This window comes from Trachinotus anak, unplaced genomic scaffold (assembly GCF_046630095.1).
Source record: "Trachinotus anak isolate AG129_WGS33_773 ecotype Australia unplaced genomic scaffold, CSIRO_AGI_Tana_v1 ptg000001l, whole genome shotgun sequence".
Taxonomy (NCBI): Eukaryota; Metazoa; Chordata; class Actinopteri; order Carangiformes; family Carangidae; genus Trachinotus; species Trachinotus anak.
In genome coordinates this window covers 6,351,169-6,374,192 of record NW_027273852.1, presented here as the reverse complement: position 1 = coordinate 6,374,192, position 23,024 = coordinate 6,351,169, and the positions used below count along the sequence as shown (strand labels likewise).

General features: G+C 38.0%; 1 long non-coding RNA gene across 8 annotated transcripts in view; it reads left to right on the top strand.

Annotated features, from left to right (window-relative positions):
* The first annotated feature begins 18,823 nt into the window (after nucleotides 1–18,823).
* LOC139606993 (uncharacterized) overlaps nucleotides 18,824–23,024 on the top strand; it is a 155,565-nt gene continuing 151,364 nt past the window's right edge. For 3 of the 8 annotated variants that reach the window (XR_011684766.1, XR_011684761.1, XR_011684784.1), the window contains exons 1-2: nucleotides 18,844–19,168; nucleotides 19,268–19,402. This is a non-coding gene — a long non-coding RNA (uncharacterized lncRNA). Of the gene's footprint in view, nucleotides 19,169–19,267; nucleotides 19,403–23,024 lie in introns of all 8 variants that reach the window. The other 5 variants (XR_011684795.1, XR_011684762.1, XR_011684788.1 and 2 more) reach the window with 4 other exon arrangements.

The following is a 23,024-nucleotide window of genomic DNA, read 5'->3' as shown; positions in this document are numbered from 1 at the left end:
AAAGGTGTGCTTATTCAATAGAAATGCTGTTCTATGTTCATGTTCCTATAGGAACAGGTATGTTCTATGATAATGTGTTTGAAGAAAGTGAACCTGAACCTGAGGGTTACGTTTTAACCTCAGCAAAGCTGACCAAAGCTGAGGAGGAGCACACCAGGCTGCAGCTGCGGTAATGGAGCAGCAGTCAAAACAGATGAAAAACAAAACTCATTAACAGAATATGCTGAATGCAAATGTGAAGTTGACAATGATTTGTCTTGTGTAGTTTGACTTTATTTGGTCTGCATTTCAATGAAGACCTTGAATACCTTATTATGGTTGGTTAACCGCCTTATCTGCTACCCACATCAAGGCTTTTTTCTTTGATTGGTGTAATTACAATAAATAAGAATGCTAAAAAGAGAGAATAAGTGAACTGTGCTTTTTTGTTTAATCCTCTATAAACCATATGGGACCATTAGTAACCTCCCAGTGAACTGACATCTGATCAATTTGCAGGTCCATATGTGTCCTCTAATACGATGACAGCATTAGACATGTGGTTTCTGTTAGTGGACCAATACTGCACAAAAAACAGTTAGTGGTTGGCCACAGGGGCTACATATAGACTATTTCCTAGCAATGCAAATACAAAGATCTATTTATTGTGATGCATCAGTTCATGGTTGAAAAGCCATCTGCATTGATTGGAAAAACAGGGACTTGCTTTAATCAATTGATGTTGCATTAAAAAAAAACAGGCTTGTGCTGACCTCCACAAAAGACCACATACTTCACTGGTTATTCAATTTTCATAGCAAACATTAGCTGGAGTTCAGGTCATCATGTCCAGTGGCTCCCTATGTGTATTTGGAAAATTCCAGGGGTGAAACAGAGCTGACAGGGATGACGAGGGCTTTTGTTGTTGCTTAATTCAAACATATTTATCTAAATCACCTGTTGGTTTGGGGACTGATGACATGCAGTATGTATATACTCGACTGTGGGCCTAATACTGTTAGACAGGTGAGAACAATTTGATTCACTTTTCTGTTTAGGGGCCATGTGCTATGAGTGTCAGGGTATAATCAATCAGAAGTAGTTCTTAGGACGTGACCACGTTGTAAATCAAAAGTACTTATAACCGGTCTGAACGGCTACACTCCAAGGCAGAGTATAAAGCCGGCTGTCCTGAGATATTGTTCAAATATGGGGATAACGGTGCACATTTTCTGCCTGTCTCTCTTGGGAGATATTCCTGTGTTGCTCTCAGCTGTTCACATGAAAAGTGACAGAATTATCTGTGAAGCAAATGAAAAAAGTTCAATTCTTAGCTTCTTTCTCACCTTGGCACAGCTACCCAGTCAGTACATGATGTGGATGTGAATGTCAGATCATTCATTTATGGAAAGTAACAGACATGGTTAGACAATTCACAGTGATGATCCCAGCTCCAGTGTTTTAGACAGTTAAATTACCACATTTGCACCAACAGTAAGTATCATTAGACGATCATCACTGCCACTAGATGTGGCACTAGACCACTTGCATCTATGACCAAAAGAAACACTTTGTCAGGCACATTCAGCCTCATTTTGGCCACAAGCTGCAGCTCACACGCATGTGTGTGTTCATAGCGGCTGCATGTCTGCTGCGTCACTGGTACTGTCAGCTCTGTCTTTCTACGTAGGGTTTTCACGCTACTCATATGTTGGATTTCTTGTCATTACAAATTAATTTCTAATTTATGTTTGACTGAAAATGTCTCTAAAACACCACTGTGTCCTCATTCAGCTGTTAAAATAGTTAAAAAATATATCTATATTTCATGTGTGTGATATATTTAGTTTCAGCCTAGACATAGGCAACCATAATAGAAGGTCTCAGTTTTAGGTAGTTTTGCTGGTATGATGTCAATATGACACAGGTCTTTTCCCTGTTTATTTCAAAATAAAAGCCAAGACATTCTGCAGCTGCCATGAACACACCATGCATCCAGTGTATTCCTGGCCTCAGTCAACAAGCTGTTAGGAAGCCCAGTGAAATCGACCACTAAACACACAACAAGCACAATCATTTAAAGTTACCCTGTTTAGACAAGAGCTGACAAAAAGCAATCCACCTGCAACCATTAGCCTATGCTAGCATTGCCATGTACCACATATGTACCACAGCAATGCTGGAAGTGAGCCAGATAGCAATAGCAACATTTGCTGAATAAACTCATAATGTGGGTAACAGCAAGTTAGCTAGCATTTTATCATGCTAGCCAGTCACTAATGAAAACATACATATAACATTATGTATTATATATCCAGTTACTAACACATCAAGGAGATGAAAAGGTCTGGTCTTATGTCTTTAGGTGATCGCATTCACCTGAATGCTGCGTACTGCACTGTGCCATCTTGCATGTGTGCAGTGCCTGTGTGTTTATAAATGTCGGGAGGGCCAACACTTTAACAGGAGGGACTCACATGCACACATACATGCATTAACATTCATGCGCCAGCCAGACCAGATACCAAAACAAAGAACAGAGAAACTCAGACTACAGCACACACAAAGGGGGTGTGACTTTGTTCCCTGCTCAGGACACTATTACTCCACCACATCTTTACATTTAAGATGCTGCTATATTATTGTTTTAAATCTTGTTTACAGAACCGTTAAAGCTCATTTTCATGAAATACAATTTATTCTGTGCAGGTGCTCTGTTTACCATTCTGACTGGAATGGGACAATGCACCTGCAAACTGTAACAAGTATTTGGAAACCCTGTTCATCATGTGTGGATCACAGGTAACTATTGTATATATGCAGGGTAGCACTTTGATTGTTCTGTTAAAACAAGATTTGAAATGTCTTGCTTTAGCCCCACTTCAAGATATGTTCAGTTGTTATGAATACTTCCCTTTTCAGAACAGAGGGCGAATATTCCTAATGCTAATGTGTGATATTAGTCTAATGGTGTGTGGTGGATGTGAACAGCTGGCTGCTCCTTGTTGGGTTGATAATTAGCCAGTAGCATACAGAAGAGTTACTGCACATGGCCTCTCTCCATACTCCCCATCTCTGCTGCTCAGAGACTGTTTCTCATGGGAACGCTGGCTTCCAGCAGAATCAAACCCCTCTCACCACAGGGAGTTTCATCTTCTCTATTTCTCATTCTCCCCATTCCCTTCTTCATCAGCTCTCTTTCTTCCATCTAACATCACTGATTCTGGGAGATGTAGAGGTGGGAATAGTTACCCACTGTGGTGCTGACATCACTGCTGCAGATGGCAGAATGTGGATTTGTGCACTATACTAATAAGACCAGGTGTTCCACCACAAGAGACACAGCATTTTAAATGGGCCCGAAAATGAAATGCAAACGCATTTAACTGTTAAGTGCATGTTGGGTGCAGCAAGCCCAGCATCTGGGATTCCATTAATATTCATGTCCTTATCCACTTATGAAAGTACTTCCCAAACATACACACCCACTGATTCCTGACTTGTTGACTAATTGTTCAGCGAGTAGAACGATGGTAAGAACTACAGAGCAAACTGTGACAAATAGATTTTCCCCAGGCACAGCATACACTATTTACATAATGAACAAGGTCAACATGCATCCTGATTTATTTGTTATTATACAAGTAGAGTTAATGGTGGACTGGCCTGTATGTTATCACATACTACACATGGAACAACCTGCTGCTGTCTCTGAGGCACAGTGCCACTATACATATATAGTTAGCATAGAGTCAGCAAATTATTCATGTTTATTATGGTGCATACTGCAGATTCATTTATTCATTTCTTTAAATGTTTAAACCCACAGCAGGCTCAAGTCCAATTCTGCTCCACTGACCTCCAGTCTGCAGCATATGTCTGTCTTCTGTCCATATTATAAGATAATGGGTGTCTCCCACTGTGCTTGCTGGAAGCCCACTGTAGTTATTTTTACTATCAATTTCTTCACTTTTAAAGTCAAAGTCACATTATTACTTACCACTTCTCAGCTGCTACAAATAGATAAAAGATAATACCCTTACAAAACTCAGCATGGAACCCATGACTGAACACTCTGCAGAGTGACATTTCAAACTTTTCTTAGAAGCCTTCAGTGCTGTGGCCAATATTAGGTCCCTAGAAACTGTGTCTGCTGAACTACAACAAACATAAAAAGTTGGTGCTATGGTTGTCAAAAATCAACACACAAGGCACAAAAATGTCTCATCATAAGCAGGTCTAATCATTAATAGCAGAAGAAAAAGAGGAGGAGGAGGAGGAGGAGGAGGAGGAGGAGGAGGATAATAAAAGTTACACCATCCTAAACCAAAGCTAAAGTTCCTATTTAAAGATAATGTGCCCTGCTTAGCAGGGTAGCTGCTCACTTTGTTGTGGCTAAGCTATCTTCAAATCACATTTTTAATTGTGATTCATTTATTAGTCCAGTTGTAGTATACTAATCAATATGATGACAGGATGATGATAGGGAAGCTGAAAGCACATGTTTTGTTTACTGATGCATTTTCCCCTTTCTTTCCCTGAGGACTGTACAGAGTATCTGTATTTTTAAGCATTATGGATGTATGTTATGTATGTTTGTATGTATTCTGGAGTAAAATAATCAGCATGTAATGGAATAAAATGATGACAATGCATAATGTATCTGCATTACTTCACTGTTACTGCTGGGTTCCTTCCTAGGACAGCGTACTACTTCACCTCTTTGACCTTCTGCTGTGTCACTGAATATCCATGGATGCCACATACACAGGGGCCAAATGTGGCTTTCAGTGGTTTAAACTTTGCTTGTTGATTTGCACATTTAGAATTTCAGTCAGAATTTGGAAAATGTCAACGACCAGATTTGGTCATTTCATTCAATAGCATAATCCTCCATCAAAAGTTTACAAAATACACGTTCCAGTCTTCTTACCACACGACACACAAACACACATACCATTGATTTATGTTGTTTGTTCAACAAATGCATGTGCACCCATCAATACAAAAGCTAATAGAGTGGACATAGAATAAATTTTTTCCCTTGCCTGTACAATGTGCTCTTAATGCTGTCGCCTGTGCTGTATCTTTTATGCATGACATGAATACTAATAATGTGAGAAAGAGCATATCTTAAATCAAGAATATTAATTGGGGAGTCCACCTCAAAATACATTTGATCTTTTTTTGAGGTCTGTTTCTCAGCCAAAGCTAAATTCCCACAAAATGCTCCCACATATCCCAAATAATCACCACTGACACCATCAGAGAGTCTGTTATGTTCCTGTCAGGCATAAACTTCATCACTCAGGGCAATTGGGATACTTCCCCAAGATCACAAGAATAGCGAATTGGAATTTAGTTTTGGGGTAGACTTCTGCCTTGATTTGCATAACAATTACCCGACAAATTAATTCTTAATTCCTATTTTGGCATTCCCCAGCTTTTGTGTTTGTTCTGAATAATCTGATGCAGAGCCATTAATTGGGTTCTAATATGAGGTCTGCCTGTGAATAGGGCCAGTCTAATGTTTTGAAGTTGGTTGAAATGAGCCTGTATGTTATAAAATCCAGACTGGCTGCTTAATTATTCACAACTTTATCACCCTAATGAAATAAAGCACTCAGCGCCCCTTCTGTACAGTAGTAATGAAATGAAATGAATCCGTTTTTCTTTTTAGCAATGAAATATAACAACGGCCTACATGAGTATAAAATACAAATAAAACTATCACCAATTGTATATATGTGAGTCTGCATTCAATTGACTGCAATAAATCATTATTTAACTAACAAAATGTTGGTGTAAAAAATATGCAGGTCCTCAAATAGGATGGGATCTACCTAAATACCTGGGACCGGAGGAGAATCATGGTGTTCCCAAAACATGCACATGTCCTGTTTGTGCCTACGACATACTGTTACATACTGTATGTTATCTTTTCCAATTATTTGACACAGTGTATGTTCCATACTTGCACAACACCCATGAACAACTTCTTGAAAAAATGCATCTAAATAACAGACAGTGAACTATTTGGCTTTAGTGTTTAATAATTGCTTATAAAGCATTTGACCCCACAGGCTATTATGAGGCGTCATATCGGTCACATTTGTAAATAATGCGGAAAAAAAAGAATGACAGATTAAAGGTGATGTACCTTCTCCCTAGTGACTTGTTATTGGAGACAGATTTCTTTCTTACATCTCAGTGGTATAGCTTTGCACTGTTTTTATTGACACGGGGAACAAATATAAATCAAACACATGGGGATGACCAAAATAAGAGCTCAGTTTGACAGAGGCTGATCTGCAGTCACAGAACACAATGAGCCAGTAACACAAGCAACGGGCTCATCAAACCAACAAACAGAGAGAGGAGATTGGCTCCTCTTCTGAACAATCCCTTAATGACAGACTGGCTGGTTTATTGCTGCTTTTATTCTCAACAGCCTTCTTTGGGACGTGGCCCATTCTGCAAGTAAATGCAGTTCAGCTGAAGGGCTGTATATTATATAAATTTGATGACCAACCAAGTCCTTATAGAGAGAACAGTCACAATAGTGGACTCTGACTGGCTGAGAGCGGAAGCTTCTCTAATTCATTTGAGAGGAAACCTGCTGAGTGGAGACTTTCCACTTCACATGTTGCAAAGGTGCCCAGCTGGAAGGATTTCAGAAATTGTTTATTGATGGAAGCCAACCAAGGGCAAGTACAGACAAGTGAGAAATATGCAGATGTTTTATATTAATATGTAAAAGCTTTTTGGCAATGATCTCACCCATGAAATCAATTATATTGTATAAATTGCAGGAAATTAAGAGATTCCTGAGAAATAGTTGGGGCTTCACCACTGGTGTCAGTAGAATGGTAGATGAGGGAACAAGTGCAAGGACAACAAAGAGTGGGTTACATACAGGTGGTTTAAACATCCCTCAGTTGGGAGGATCACTGGTTGACAGAAAACCCTGCAAACCTATGGAGTCCACAAGCAACTCAGGCAAAGACCAAGTGTAAGGAAGAAATTCAGATAATTATTTACTGATAATTAACTGATAATTAACTGTTTGTCAGCAGTGATACATCTACTATTTTACACTGTGCTTTGGTTTGATGACTATTGTCATCAGTAACATTGCCGAAAATTTTGCTAAATATTGCCATAATGGATACATTAATTAACTCTATGTTTGTGAGGAGAGAAGACAGGCCAGTGTGTTGCCCTGTGAAAATGGCTTGGCTTGTTAGCGCCAATGCCTGCCTCCCATGCATTCGCATGCATAATACATCTCAGCCCCATCTTTCATTCCCTTGTCTAAATAGGAGGCTTGCTCTCGTGACACACAGAGCGGCATGGAAACAGGCTGAGCCGGCAGGCCTTGGCAGCAGACACCTTGGGCCCATCTCATACCTGCCTGAACTGTGATCCTGTCAACTTCACTAAGTCTCCAAGGGAGGGGATACAATATATTAAGAAACTGACACTCACCACTGTAAGCCTACAGTGCATATGGAAAGAATCCAGGATAGAATTACTGAAAATGTACACAGATACAATTGTTATAGACCCTCCATGTTAATGCACATAATGGCTAATTATGATAACAATTATTATCTACTTAGCATCCCTGTTATAAATTCTGTTCTCTTCTGACAATAACCACAATCATGAGACAAAGACATATACCTGGGTGGTATTAAAATATCATTTTAAGCTGACAGTGGAGTAGCACATAGTGGACTGTTGGCCAAGCTACACACTTATGAAATAACTCAGCCTAAGCATTGAGCTATTAAGGAAGCACTGTCCTTAATTAGATGAAGACATAAACTCTTTAGATGAGTCGATAAGAAGGAGCCGCCTAATGTGATCTCCAGCAGATTGAAAAGCATTTAAGGCGAAGCACCAGTGACTGCTCAAATGAGATTGTGGCCACTGCTTTGGTCCCATCAGCATTTACCCCTGCACTACCCCCAGCGATGTGGCTGACCCAGGGAAAAAAGGACAGAGTAATTACTGATGCATGACAACCGAGTAGGTATTTCTCACATCATTTTGTCTGAAAGAAAGGAGCAGGGCAACACACTCACACATTTGAAAATTTCACCACAGTCTTTTTTCTAAAAGTCAGCACAACCATGCCTCATTAAAAAAATACACCTGTGACATCTTGTGTTTCGGTGTGTGACCCCTTGAGTTTTATGGATAAACCTATGCGTCTTCCTGAGGTGAACTGCAAAGCAACTGCTCTACCACTTGTCTGTGTCACTGTGGATATATATCAACACGGCTATAGTTATCACAGGGATTCATTTGTGCTAGGCTATTTAAAATAGCACTATGCAGGGCATGTGGAATTATTGTGATTACAGTGAAGTGTTACTTAACTTGCCACTAAAGTAAACAAGACTAAGCGTTTACAGCCACATTAACAGCTCTGTGAGGTAGTACTTGGGTGGGAAAAGCTTACAGTGACAAGGCAAACATGCTGTAAGTGTAATGTTTATAGTTTTTAACATCTTAGTGTAGCATGTTAACATGTTAGTGTTGGCTGGTTGTTATAAACCAAAATACTGGATAAATTAAAAATTTGACCTGATGATGGTGCTAGATGAAAAGTTAGAGCTGAAATTGTGCATCATGAGTCAAATACTCAAAGTCAAAAATGAGTTTGTCTCAGTAAAATTAAATGACAAAGCCAGGAGATAAATCCCATCAGTGCTATTATCAGCACGACACATGATTGATTTATATGTCTGTTTATCCATTTCCAGGAAAGCACACAGGCTTCCAGAGTATCTCTGCCTGACAGTTTTGTAGCCTGTCATGCAGACTGTGCAGCAGCGACCCTCAGGTTACACTTGTAACCCAATCTACTAATAGTCCAAGCCAGGGTACTAAGCACTGACACACAGAGCTGAATACACCTCTACATCAATCAGAAATGCCACAGTTAACTTACAGCAGATGAATGTTTCCAGCAGTAAGGATTTATCATTTTTGTGTCACTGTTTCAACTGAACCTGAGCAGCTATTTTTTATATATTTTTAGGGGTAGATTGAAAAGTCACCAGCATGCTGTGTTAGGCATTAGTAACTCATGATGGAAAATAAGGGAACATAGACTGTCAACTGTGTCCAAATAGTTAAATGTTATTCTCTCTGTACTCCCTTATCTTATCTGCAGTGATTCCCAAATTGGAATATGAATAATGGACAGCTTGAATCTGTGTAATTTCAGTCTGAGCTCATAAATCAGAATTGACCAAGAAGAAATAAAACATTTTATTATCAACACTTAGATGGTGTGGAGTGTTGTACGGACCGCTGACTGCGTCTGATAAAACTGAGTGGCAGCTCACAATAATACCGACATATTTTCATTTTTAGTAGTGCCAGAGATAAAAGTGAGATATATCAGGTAGATTTGGTGCATCAGAAGCCAAGGCATATTCCCTCTACTTCAACCATAATGGTGGTTTTAAAAATACTTCATAAAATACAGAGTGGAAGGACAGAGAGCAGTGAGAGAAGGACATTTTAAAGACTGCAGTTTTATTCATGAGGCGTGCAGCTTAGGCTGTTCCTCTGAGTTAAGACGAGCACTTATATTGCAGGGGGCATTTTTTTCAAGTATAACGTGATGGGCTACGTAAGAGAGTCATTTTTCAGATTCTTTTCTCGTGCAAACATGGACAGTGATTGGATGCATTTGTGACAGCATTCATTCTCATTCCCATCCCTTCCAAAAGCTTTTGTCATGTGTGTATGTTTTTTTTTTTTTTTTTACATAGTGGCAAAAATGGAACTTCAATTGCTTATTTTTATCTTCCCAGTCAGTAAAGAATACCAAAAGAAAAAAAAAAAAAACTGAAAAAAAATGTAACAATAGTAAGTCAGTTTTTTTTTCTGGATAGTGCTGGAAACACTTTTGCAATGTTATTTTCAGCTTGTAACTTCTTACAAGCTGAAAAGTGGCCATACATCACACACAGCCTATGACTTTGTTCCCTTCTGACTTTCATCTATTATTAATGCATAACTCAACTCAATATAGATTATCATCAGGCATGTTCCTAAGCATGCACGACCTACTGTAAAGTGTGACAGTGCTGTTATAATATTTATCAGTGTCTTCAAGAAGTCATGCAATATCCACTAAACTGGCGGGACTGATCTACAGTTTGAGTGCCTCTAGATTCAGTTATTGTTAAGCTGATGCTATTTCATGAGTGATGAGTGCCATGGCAATTGTTTGGGGATGTATTTCTGGTGCCACAACTTTTCACCACGAGGGGTTGTGGGGTAATATTTTCTCCTCCTGGATCAGGGATGGAACATTCCTCCATGCTACGCTGCCTTCTCTGCCGGAGCTCAATAATAAGCCTGTCAGCTTGATTTAAAAAGCCTGTGGCAGTATTATGAGAGACACCATCAGATTTACAATAATTCATAAATCTCAAGCAGTAAAGGATAAATCAATAGAGGTGTGAGTTTAAACTGTTTTCAGTCGCCTTTCTCTTTATGTCATAGCTCAAAGTAGAGACACAATTCAATTGTGGAAGCACTGCAGCACATTGCACAATAAATTTATCCTGTTGGCAGTGCAATGAGACATTTCCTCTTTGTGCATAAGCTGGCAGCACAAAACTTTGAAATCTGTGGATGTGATTGGAAAAGTGTTGATTATTAAAGCAAGTGGATCACAATTAACTGAATTACACTGTAAATGGTGGGAACCACGTAAAACTGTCCAATGAAGGAAAAGCAGTACATTGCTAGTATAATTCTCTTGTAGTTTTCTTATTTTATAATTATGATCCTATATTATAAATAAAAACCTTAAGCCCTGTCTTCTCTGATTGAGTGCCCTTTATCATTTGTCCATACTTAGTGTGCATTTTAAATCTTTTTAAAGTGTAGAATTCTAGTTACGTGAAAAAGTGCCATAGTTGTACCGATACATAAGAGTGGTCTGTGATCTCAACAGCCACTGTCCAATATCTAAACTTCCTCTTTTGGCCCTACAATCCTTGGCTAATTTTATTGACTCACAAAGTTTATCACACCTGTCTGGTTGTCACCCAGGTCACAGCATGAGTACAGCTGCAGTTTCAGTGATTGCTGACTTTTACTTTGCTCTGGATATAAAACAATTAAACGCTTTTTCATGCCTAACTCACAAGGGAAACTGCTGTGGCTGATGATGCTGAGTCAAACACTCTTTCCATTAGTAATGGGGCACTACCCAAAGGGGTCTATTTTTAGTCCATTACTATTTACATTTATACTTAAATCACACTATTCCTCCTAATCAGTACTTCAACATCCGTTTACATGCAAATGATATAATTTATATGCCCTGGGCTTTACGAGTTCTTTGTCTTTATTTGTATTATTTTTCTTTGCTGGTTGTGTGGTTGTCTCATTTTGAAAGTTTCTTGTTCTTGGGCCTCTCTTGAAAAAGATCTCAATCTCAATGCAACTATTTGAATAAAGTTTCAAAAATATAAAAAGGTTATGATGCATATGTCTCAAAATGATGATACAGGTTTTGAAAATACTGGGTACAGTAATATTGATATATTGTAGGAGGTTTTATAGTGTAGCAGCACCAAAAATACAGCGGATCAGAAAATCATTTGATGCACCTGATCAGGGCCCTGACTTCTCACACGAGTGAAAGAATCTGTTAAATCTTGAATTCTTGACAAGTTGCAGGGAGTTTAAGCCACGGAAGGTCAGTGATGTGTGTTGGCATCTATGTGACTATGAGTGCTACATTTCGCTGCCTGGTAATTGGTGGGGAAGGGAAGCCATATCACAGTGTGTCCTTTGTTTATTTCATGCATCAGATGATTTTTTAATTCCAGAGGTGCAGTAAATGCTCTTATCAAACACATACACCATCATTACTCATGCTGATGAACAGGCCAGACTGTAGAGGGAAGAAAGCCTTTCTTAGCTCACGCTCTGCTCATGCACAATGATTTGCTTAATTTAGCAGCAAGCAATAGGTGTATGTTTAACTCAGACACAGGTTACAGCATTTGGTATCATGTTTTACACATATCCCTTTAGCCTCCACCTTCAACAAATCATATTCAACATCACCACCTTTATGATGAATTACAACCTTGTCAGTGTCTCAAGTATTTTTCAGTATAGAGCTTCACCATGAACAGTTTTTTCCACAGAAAATATAACATAACGTATTGTATGTTGCAAATAAAAAAAAGGGAATAAACTACACAAGAGGAGGTACTGGTGCAGCAGGACTTCATTTCAAAGGTCCTTAATGACCTCCAAAATAAGTACAAAGCTTGACTTTCTAAATGTTGGTTAAAACTACTGTTTCCTTTAGGCTTATAGGCTTGGTCACACCAGCAAACCGTTCTTTTTAATAGGCTGCTTACATATTGGCAATGCCAACTTGACAGAAATTTGCTAAGATTTACACAGAAAATCCTTTCCTGACTTTTTCAGCACAGATTTATTTGGTAACATCTCTGTACTTTTCAGACCAAAAACAATATTTTATTGCATCTTTGCACAAAAGAATATGATGTTTAGATAGGATTAGGATTAACAACATATTAAATGGAATTTTTCTCAAATGTTTGAGTGTTTAAGAAGCGTGTAAAAGCATGAGAACTTGGTTTTTGGTTTGAAAATCTGTTAATTTATAATTAACACTCTATAGGGGGAAAACAAGATTCAAGAAATATAAAGAAAGACCATCAACACTTTCTAAAGACTCCCAAAAACTATTTGGACACAAGTGAAACAGTGAAATATGAAACATGTATTCCATGCTTGTCTGATATGTGGATCCAGATGCAAATTGAAAAATTCAAAACATTGTCGAATTTAGTGGATTGTACAGCCTTGACAGAGGTATCTCTTCTTTCTTTCTCTGCTCTTTCTTTTTAGGACACCCTGGTGGCTTTGGTAACGTTCACCACATGTCATTCACCTAATTCTACCACTGGGCTATAGCCATAGCTGCCCGTCAGCCCAAAGCAATGGCCAGGAGTAAATTCCTTAGTGGCTGTGAGCCTCTGAAATGAAGTGACTTATTTTTATTTTCCTAAGAACAAAGAAGTATGAGTTGTATCACTAAAATATTATATTAATCACCTGTAGCATTGAAAAATAAAGCAGTTTTGGATTAAAGAGAGAAGCTTTAACAAATTCAGGAGGGGGAAACGCAGTTCATGCAGTTGTGCATTTTGGATTTTGGCCCAAACTTTTGGTAAAAAAAAAATAATTAAGTGACAATAGATATCCCAAATGGTTACCTCTAAATATTTTTGCTTTTTTAAGCAGCTCACAATATTAAACAGCCTTTAAGACCATCAAATATAATTAGCTGCTTTGTAAGCTACCTTGCAAACCATCCATTCATAGCTTTGCTTGAGGCTCATGCAGCTAAATACCCAGTCCTCTGTTCCCAAACCCTATTTGCCTAAAAACAAAGACAGAGAAACATCAACAATGACAAACAAATGAGCAATTTTTTTTTATTTCCAAGAGACTGTTAACCTGTAAGAGTACATACAGCAGAATGGAATATTTTCCATGATTGGTTTAAATCAGCAGACCAGGAACTGTCATCAGTACATGTGCCCACACAGTCAGACACTTTCCTCCAGATAACCTGAAGCCCCCCTTCTTCTCACTGACCCTCTTGTCTACTCCTAATAAGAAAATATGTAATCCTAAAACGCTATTTCTTGAATTTATTGCTGTTCTTAATGTTTGAATGTGTGCATTCACCTTCTTACTCCTGTTAATAGCCTTGCCATCCTATATAGCATAATTTATCTCTAAGTTGTGTGTTTTTTTAAACTAATACATTAATATCTCCATAACCATTAGAGATAAACATCTAGTGTTGGGGTCTCCTTAAAATCACCTGAACATCAGGATACTATATTTTTATTAACCTTAATTATTTAGTAACAGAATACAATTCTTTAAGAACTTGTTTTTAAAAGTAACATCATTAAACATGTGACATCTGGCCTCCTATGGACATCGTGCCCAGAGAGGGTGTAGGTAACCCCTGACAATTCTTCAATTAATGCCAAGTTAAGCTATATTTTCCAACAGTGCATTTTCTTTTAAAAAGAACACTGGAGCTGTAACAAAATCAACACGAGATACCTTTAAGGTCACAAACATGGAAGTAATTAATTCACTCGGTTATCATCAAAAAACAATGTATTAAATAAATTCCACACTGGGGAGTTGTGTCACTCAATGGATTATCACTGATACCTTACCACAGTCAACACAGCTGTGTTGTCCAGCAGTCAGTAAGAAACTTATTTGTTGTCCTTGTGATGAAACAACAGAAAGGGCAGCCATTCTTTTTTATTAGAAAGGAAACTAATGAATATTTACTTGATTAATCAATTTTCTCTGTCAGTCAAGTTGAAAATGCAATCCCTTTCTGTTACCTGCTGAGAAAATAATATGGGCCTTGTTTCTGTGTGGACTGTGTTATAATAATGAGATGTCTTCATATACTTGAAGTGGCTTCTCCCTCCAAGTGTGAATAAATTATGATTCACTGTTGATTGGATTTCTGTCATGAGATTGAACAGGAAATGAAAGCCTTTGTATAGGGAAGGGGTTACAGTAGGAGAGGAAATTGTATCGCGTGATTAATGCTTTTGTGCAATTTATGCAGCTATTTTCTGGCTTACGATTACAGGGAGTAAACAAGGCAATGGCAGAGACAGCTAATCCTCTCCATCATTCAGTTCTTGGTATCTGTGAAAAGGTCAGTGATTGACTCTGATTTAGCCTGGTCCCAGTTCAGAGGAAATGAATAGATGCCAATCACACTCCTGCAATTCTATCAGCAGGACTGTCCAGTTATGAATAAACTGAGCACAGTGCAGTCTTTATACCAGTCCTAAGTTATAATTACATGCTACATTACATATCTTAACAGCATATGATGTAATATAATATAATATAATATAATATAATATAATATAATATAATATAATATAATATAATATAATATAATATAATATAATATAATATAATATAATATAATATAATATAATATAATATAGGAATATTACATACTGTGAAAGTTTAAAATGGAGTGTTTTTAAAGCACTAGAATCATTCTTGTTTATCTGGTGCTTGAAAGCACATCAGTAAGAGCTGCACTCTGTCACTGGTCCATTGGCTTTGCTGCTTGTATAATGCGTTTTGCAAAACACAGTACTTACACATTTTGTTTAGTGATTCTTTCAGTTACGGCAACACTAAGCTACAGGAGCATTTTGGTGTTCAAATGGCTGAGTTTAAAAACTCAGCATAGCTTCATTCACTTCACTGAGTTTGTCTACCTGAACACCTAAGTGCTGGAGGACTACAACAAGCTTTGAGGATTGAGCTCCCACTCCTTACACTAATTCTGAAAACCTGTCCTCCTTGTGTCACAAGCAGTAATGGTGGACTGAGTCTGCATGCACTGAGATGTTTTCAGCACAGAGTGGGACAAAGCAAAGTTTTCTAGTTAGAGCCATTCAGCATCCAGAGCCGCTACCTGAGAACAGGCTTCCCTGCCTATCACACATTTTAACTAGGACAGGACCACACAGAACGCAGTAACCAGCCGCTGCGGTGGCATAATCAGGTGGTTTACTTCAGCGTACTGTGGTACCTTTGTGTCACAAAGAGCTGTTGGAATAACTAAACCCTAGAGTAGGAATTAGGTGTCAATCAGATATAAACCCACAGATCTCAGCTTCCCTGTTAACACAGGAATGTCACTGCTTGGCTGCCTCTTCTCACAACACATTCAGGCGTTGAAGGACATGCACCGCTGCATCCATCCCCAGCTGCCCTTATTATACATGTTCGGTTTTAGTGATGCATCTCTGAAAAACACCACATTGTAAGGAATCTTCCCAAAACAGACCTCTGCATCAAATCAAACGAGGCTGTTGGCTTACTGTTAAAGAAATATTCAGGTGATGTGTGGTTTGTGAAAATGTATGCCTGTGCCAATTTTTAAGAAGCATCCAAAAACCTTTTCATGTGCAGGAGCACCAGTGAAACCACTGGGTGAGTAGCTGCCTTGATGCTTAGCAGGCGTGTGTTGTGCTTTGTGAAATAATTGGATTATCATAATGCTTCTAAGCTCTGATAGCCAAGTGGAGAGAGTGGCATAGCTCAGCTCCAGTTCAGTGCAATGCCTGCTGGCTTGGTAAGGGTGAGAGCTCTTCACGCAGTTCATTGGAGACCCCATCTTGGTTAGGTGCAGCATCAACTGGACTATGTAGAACATATCCACTCCAGTGCATGGAGTCATGATGATGAGAATAAAAAAGGTTCTTATTACTATTTGCTAATGGGCACAGGGCCAAGCTTTAGTTGAATGCAAATCTGTTGTACTCAAAAATCTGAAACATCTGTGTCACCAGTAAAAAAAAAGTAAGCATTTGTCAAATCAGTGTTGGCTACACACTGTACCTAGCCTATAAAAAAACTTGAAAATTTGTAAATGAATAGGTTCACAATAGATACATAATAGTTTCATTTTCAGGCTCTGTGTGAGGCAGTGGTAAATGTCCAACTCATACTCTGTGTACTCTTATTGATGAACCAGAATCACAATTGTACGTACATCACCTTTGGAATTAAATGTCTTTAGGTATATTATGTCTTTTAGGTCAGTTTCTGTCATTGGAGTCAGACCTGATTTAAAGATAAATTGCCAAAAGATGATAAAAAAAAGAGTCAGAAAAAAATCATCTTGTTTATTTTGTGTCAAAACCACTTTATCTTATCATGCGACATCTCAGTAGGGAGTGAGGAGCTGACTTCATACAGCCCTTATTAGAAGTCTCATCACTGTGTGTCTGCAACAGCTCCATCCCACTGGCATTTTTACTGAAGACCCTTGTGTTCCAACTATTCCAATGTTTTGTATTCTGGTCCAGTAAAAGAACCTCACGCATACATTACAGCCGGACAATTGCCGGCATACATATGTGGAAGAATATAAAACTGAGCTGAGGTCATCCACAATGCTCTGTTCAGTCTTATCATTTTATAAATGACATGCATCATCAAGAAACTGCATTTACGTTACCCTGAAACAAAATCTGAAAGGAAGATTAAAAAGGGACAACAAATGCAGAAGTTTTTGATTTTCTAACATTGCTTATGATGTTATGATATGAGAGATTTCTGCACTATTGAGAACTATGTTTAAACTGCAAATGGTCAAAATTAATGTGTATGATATGTTAAAGAGCGATTTAATTCTCCAAAGCTTCGTTCGTCCAATTGCTAAGCCACCAAGAAAAGATCTGCAGTGAATTTTACTGTTAAAAGCCTACACACGATTGTCACAAAGTTTAACATTTGTCTTTTTGATTTTTTCTATTTTTTAAGTCAGAGAACAACATTTTTTATGCTGGGTGCTGAATGAAATCAATGAACGCTCCTCTTTCATTAGTTCAAAATGTTCATCCAAGCCTATAATCTTTTGGTTCCAAAAATTTGTTCTAGACAAGTTAAACACAGGGTAATACTGCTGTTACGAGGTTCACTTAATTATTTCCATTATTTCTTGCTGCACCCCGTCTTCTGCTCCCCTCATTATCATATCCTGATTAAAACAATAATGAGAGGGCGCTAAGGATAAAATTGCCGCCATTCATGTCTGTTTTTTTAAAGCTTTAAAAATTGTAATGTTATAATGGAACTTGTTCTGTGTTAAGAAAATTACACCGATTTCTAAAAACAATCAGCGGCTTAAATAAGGTTATAAAAATATCAATCACATAAAGAAGCAAAATGTTACAGTTTCGCCTTATTATGACATGATGGAAAACAAAAACAGAGCAAACAGAGAAAATGTTTAAGCTGTAATGAGTGATATTTGATATACACTAAATGAGATGACAAGGGAAAAGGTCTTCTTGTATCTGATACCTTTGAGAATCAGTTACTTAGACCTGATCTGTATTGATGTTCCACTGATGTTTCCTCTCAGTTTGTTTGGGATGCAAATGATGAGAAATTTCTTTTATTTTATTTTGGGGCAGGATTTTATTTAGGCTTATCCTGAAATATGAATAGTGGTTTGGGGCTTGTTCTTTTAATGAAAGTCTTGAGAACAATAAATTATAGTTGTGCGTCATCTGCATATTTATGAAAGTCACCAGAGACATGCACATTTTGATGGGGTTCACTTCAAATTATGGCATGTTTTTGTTTAGGTAATTTAATGTGGTCTATTAATCATCTGATAAAGTATATGAGCCCCTGTAAATAGATGCTCTATTCAGTGGGCTTTGTGTCAAGCAAGTAAAATAGACAAGAATACATGTGTGGTTGATACTGAGTAAAAAGAATGAATATGTAGATTACAAACAAAACAATAGTGCTGCTATATTTCAACCCTATTACCATTATCCCAACATTTCCAGTGAATCAGCAGTAATGGGGTTCACTATATAAAAACACATTAATCTAATCAAACTACAACTATTCCAAAGTTCATTTATAAGCTGCTTTGATCTCCAAGGTATCTGATATAACATAATGAAATAATAGTTTCCACAGTTTAAATGTAATAAGAAAATCCCTCAAATGATTACATTATATCATTATATTATACATTATCCTGCACTTAATTTGTTAACATTATTGTTTCATTTGACAAACATTTCAGTTACTGTTGGAAAACGAATGAACTGGCGAATTGATTTCTTGTGTTTAATCATGTTGCATTTATATTGTAAAAATGAATAGCTGTGAACTATTTCAAAAATCCTCTATTGGAACAGTCCTTGAACCTGTCATGTTGTCAGGCGTATTGGCCAATCAGTGACGAGTACTATGACGCACTAATTAACGGGAAACAGGTGAAAAAACGGAGTTAATCAAAACAAGTCTTAAGCGTCAAGTCCGTCAAATTGCTGTTTATTAATTAAGTTAAAAATCGGAAGTTTTGTGTTGTTTTGTAAGTCGGTGAGGTGGGAAAGTTGGCCTTGTCTTAGAGCTGTTTTGTGTCGGTAATTTAACTTAATTGGCCCGGACGGTGTAACCACTCTACCTCCTGTTGCTAGCCTTGCCTTGCCTTGGCCGTCCTTAGCTTGGATGACATGAGACTGCGAGGACAACACATTTTGCACCGAGTTTCTGAGTGAGTATGGACACCGTTTGTACACTGAATTCATATGGTTCTTTATAGTTGAAAAGAAATAAGGTTTTATCGTAATTTGTGGATTTCTGGAAAGTACAGGCCTACTTTGGAGTGAGTCAGAGATGCTGAGGACTTCACAGCGGGCAGTGAATACAGACTGAGCCTCACACAGTGTTACATATTGCTGGAACTGGAACTGATGGACAACTGCTTTATAAAAGTTTCCAAGGATCAGTGAGTACTGACTAGTGTCCACTAGTATTTTTTTTTATGGGGATATTTTTGTGAGTTTGATGTCAAGCGAGTTCACACTAGTACATAAAAACCTCCAGGAAACAAAGTCATGATAACCTCAAACAGTGTTAAAACTCACTCAGTATTGTGACAAAGTTTACCTTGCTTAAGTGACTGCCTGAAACATGTTTTCCTGTCAGGGCTTAATGGAGCTGTATGTGTTTTGTTGTTGAGACCATTCAGCACCACAAACCTGTACAAACCCATTCACTGCACTCGATTTAGCTACTGCTGATACCATCTCTTGTCCATTGTCGCCACCTTCAATGCTTTGTGTACTTAACTGCAGTCTTTATACCAAACAATACTGAAGAGATCACTTAGGAGCTTCAGGACTCCTCAGAATTGTTCATGTTTAGTTGACTGAGACAATAGATTCAGTGCTTGTTAGCCTGTGGATATTACCTTGGAGAGACTTGCTGCTACAGTTTGAAGTTACAAGTTATAACGTTGTGTTATGGCTGTGACTATGACTGTTATCATATGACATGCATACAAGTTAGTAGAGTTTTATTTACTGAAAAAATACACACATTGGATGAACACAGTTGTTACAGTACGTTAAGTGAAGACACCTCTTGATTTCATACTTTATCAGCTAACGTATCCTAGAAGGCACCCATTCATCAGGGCTGACAGTGGGTTATGCTGGAAGGACGCTTTGATGGTGATGGCAAGAATAGCATGCATGAAATTATTGTTAACCTTAAGGTTAAAGTTAGACTCGTGCTGCTCCAGGGTCGACGTTGTCTCAAACTACGGGGCTCACCCCCCCCTCAATTTAGACTGTAGTTTGCCAAGCAAGACACAGAGGCCTAGCTCCTGAGGAGTGCCCCATTTATTTTCTGACAAGCAACTAAAACTGTGCATTGCCTTGCTACTTGCAGCTATTCCTAACTGTAATGCCGGGGACACTGGATTTGTGATGTTTACAGTGCAGCTGCTGTTGCTGTGGAGAGTTTTAACTAATTTTGCCTGAAAATGAATGAAACAATCAATAATGAAAATAGTTGCTGATTATTTTTCTGTCATTCTCTCTCTGCAGTTAGTGTTTGGTCAGTATAAAAAAAAAAAGTCACTATAAGTGTGCACCTTTTTTTTAAGGTTCTGCTTGTGTATTCAGCTTCACCTACGCTATCAAAGCGTGCTAAGCCAGCTGATGATTTAGCCACAGGGTGTGTAGAGGCTGTAGGACTTTGTTTTTCTTCAGTTCTAAAATCCTTGAAAATCCTTTACAACAGCTGTGTGTACTGGGCAAAGGCAACAGAAAAGGGGATGTGAATGCTAAGGTAAAAAGTTCCATTAGAAGCATGAATCCACCTTTGTTAACTTGTTCTGTGTGTTGATCTTGTCAACAAAACCTTCACAGCTTTCATGGAGGTAAATTACTGGCTGATTTCAGCACAGCAGATTTCCTTGGCATTTTTTAAATTCATTTTATTTTTTGTTTTATTTTAAGAGATTATGCTCCACTAGAAAAACTCACTGTAACCTTTCCTTCCCTCATTTTATACTATCTCTGTGGTATTTTCAAATGCAGCTGCAGCAGTTGAGGATGGATGGATTTAAAAGCCTTTGACACCAGGGATTTGTGTTCAGATTAGGGCTGTTTTTAGGCTGAATGACGATACACAATATATATTTTGGTATTTTCTGTGAAGTAGGCTAAATGTACAGTTCTAAGTCAAAGCCATATGTCCAATGTCACAAGCACTTTTATTAAAACAGACTGTGATTAAAAATAAAACATTATATAAAATAAATAGCCTATACTGAACAGAAACGGGTCTACCTTTGAGAATGCTCCTTCAGTTGTTTTTAACAATAATAAGAGATTGGTTAAAAGAGAGTACAATTACAGGTTTTCCTCCTTTGCTTAACAAAACACACAGCTGTACAAATAACAATAAACATGAAAAAACAAGAATAACAACAGGTCTGACCTTGTTTGAAAATATACAGCTACACAGTATATCAATATGTAAATGAAAAAAACATTATTAAAAATAAATTGCCTTTTTTGAATAAAAATAGGCTTAATAGACTTTCCTTTTCACAAATTGGGCTTCTTTGGCAGCTCCTCTCCCTCCAACTTGTGAGTGATTGGGGCCGGGATTGAATGCAGATGCAGAGGGAGAGTGGGGGCAGGGTTGCTTGAAGAGTCTGAGATGCAAACAATAGCATGTAGGGGTGTCGCAGTGAAAAAAATTAGGATGATTTAGAATGCAGTATGCAATATCTGTCAAGGCAGCGCACCCCAGCGGTCTCCACAGCTGAGCCTGCTGCTCTCCTCCCCCTCACCTTTTTTAATCATTGTTTGCACCTGTTTCCTATTTGTGTACACACTCTGTTAATGTGTTCTGCTTGTTGAAACTTGAAAATTAAATCCTTAATCTTAGTTTAGTTCTGTGTGCCGTAGCGTGGTGGTAGCCTGGTGACAGAGGCCCTGTTCAGACCTGACATTAACATGTGTGTCTCAGGTGATCTGACCACAAGGAGAAAGCTTTCGGCACATCAGTTCACACCTGGCATAGGAATGCATCTCCAAATGCATCTTGAGTGACTGCTTGTGATCGGATCTCACGTCCCATAGATAGATAGCTAGAGATATATATAAAATATATATATAGAGAGAGTGAGTGAGTGTAGTTGAACGAATCAGTGCATAGAGCTCTACAATGAAATAAGGTTTTAGCCATTTGGGATAGTTAGATAGCCTAGTTTTTTTTTTTTTTTTTTTGCCAAGAAAATACATTTCTTGATGTTTCACAAGTCACTTTGAAGCCTCATGGAAAAAAAGAGAGAAATCTGAGCGTAGTTTAGTTCTGGTGGTTGTCATGGTTGGCTTGTCTGTAGTGCAGTATTTTAAGTTATTACAACATAGCTTTATGGAAGGAACAGGTGAGGTAGCGCAACATAAAACTATATTGATATAAACGGTATTGTCTCATCCTATCTTCTGTTATACTGTCAAGCTCTGGTCCAGATGTCTCCAAAATCAGATTTTTTTTATTTTTTAACTGTTGCTGGGCTAAATCAAGTGTGTATGTATTAGTGTGTGACAATGATTAGTGATAACAAGACTAGGTAAAGACATTTTTTTTTTTTCCCACAAACATGAAGGCATTTCACTGTTAGAGTCTGGATTTAGGGAATGCCACAGAAAGACTTTAGCTCTTTCTTATATTTTAAAATTCCCTTGGGTATCTTCTTTCAGTGATTATTCAAGTGTTCCTAAAATCTGTTGTAAAAATATCAAATAACTGTTATAAATGGCCCTCACAGTGTTATCTGAGATGTTTGAATATAAAACGGAATGAATGTGTTATTGGAACTAGAGATGTCTGCCGATTTATCCGAAAAGTTGTTAGTGTATTTGAGCTACTGCAGAGTTAAAACCAAAGGACGTACAGCAAACACAACATTTTTTCATCACTTTACCTGTTTACCCAGCCAAAAGAACTTCATTTTTTTAAAGCTTTGGAGAGCAGCATATCCAATTCATAAGGGTCACTGCCCTTGCATTTCAGCACAACACAGGAATATCACAGCCTTCCCCCCC